A 1,652-nucleotide genomic window follows, 5' to 3' on the forward strand; every position below is an offset into this window, starting at 1 on the left:
GGCACCAATATCCTGAGGAAGGATGTCAAGGATCTAGAACACTCAGGCCAGATGCACTGGCTCTTGCCTATAATCCCAGCACTTTAGGAAGCTAAAGTGGGAGGTGGGAGGGTTGTTTGAGGCCAGGAGCTTGAGACCAGCCTGTGTGACATAGTGAGATCCTATCTCTAAAAAAAAAAAAAAAAAAAAAAAAAAATTAGCCAGGTGTAGTGGTGTGTGTCTGTAGTACCAGCTACTGGAGAGGCTGAGGCAGGAGGATCACTTGAACTCTGGAGTTTGAGGCTGCAGTGTGCTATGATGGCACCACTGCACTCCAGCCTGGGTGAAAGAATGAGACTCTGTCTCAAGAAAAAAAAAATAAAAGAAAGAAAATGAATCTTGAGCACTTGTAGTTCAAGAAGCTCCCGTTCCCAGGCACCCCAGCACCCTCATTTGCAAACCAGATTCACGGCTGAGTGTAGCAACACTGCCAAGAGGGCACTGCATACACTCTGCTTAAAAGTCAAGCACTTTTGAAAACATCTGCTTGGAATTGGGAGCCACTGATTGAAATGAAAAAAAAAAAAAAAAAAAAAAAAAAACTTAGCTGCCAAGCAACCATGGAAAGAGGAAGAGGAAAAAGAACCAGTGACAAACAGCTAGTTAACACATAGCCACAGATGGTCACACAATAAGAGCCCAACCAAAAACATAACCTAACATATAAAGATGACAGAAGTTTTTGCCAAAAGTTATTTTACACTTCAGTAAGGGGAATAGAAAACTGTTCTTTTTCTGTTGAATGGCACAAATCTACAGGGCTCATTTTCTTTATTGGGACATTCCTCTCATTTGTTGGCTCTAATGCACGGCTGCCCCAGTGCAACTAAGCTGGTGGGTATCTGACTTTTGCAGGAAAAAAGCTCCCTGGCCTTTGTCCTCACTGCTCTGGTGGCAGAAGGAGAGCTGGTGCTGGGACCTTGGAGGGAGAGCTTCCTCCTCCCTCCCAGCTCCCACATCAGGACAGAAAACTAACTCCTGCTAGCAGTACTTTGGAAGAAATTCTGCTCTGGACTTTCTAGGTCACGCAGTCAGAGGGATTTAAATCCAGGCAGTTCGGAGTCCACACCACCTTGTGAACCCTTCTGCTTCTCTGTGATGATAGTTTAACCTTATCTGACCTTGGCTAGTGTGCCTGCCTCAGAAAGAATTTGTTTATCCTTAACGAAAAGGATCTTGCATTTTTCTAAACTCTGAAATATCTCTCTTCCAATCCAAAATGAACATAACTTAGAATTCAGAGCTGAAATCGCATGCTCATGCTCAGCCTGAAAGTGGATGGGAGTGCTGAGGTAAGGACGGGGCTTCCTTGGAGAGACCTTAAGGAGGACCACAGGCTCCCGGGAGCCAGGATTGGCCTTAGTTATAGGAACAGGGTTCAAAACACGCCCACACAGCATCCTCACTTCTCAGAAAGAGAAGAGCCTTCCCAGGAATCAAACAGCCCAGCCACATTTTATCTTATGAAACTATTTGGCCTAGATTCTCCATCTCGCTCACCTCCTACATCTAATTGATTCTCTCTTCATTGTAAAAATTCTATGAGCCCCTTTCTACTTTCACTTCTTTTTACTTCATATCTTAAACTTTGCAGTCACCTTACCAATCTCCTT

The sequence above is a fragment of the Piliocolobus tephrosceles genome, chromosome 5, assembly GCF_002776525.5.
Source record: "Piliocolobus tephrosceles isolate RC106 chromosome 5, ASM277652v3, whole genome shotgun sequence".
In the NCBI taxonomy this organism is placed as follows: domain Eukaryota; kingdom Metazoa; phylum Chordata; class Mammalia; order Primates; family Cercopithecidae; genus Piliocolobus; species Piliocolobus tephrosceles.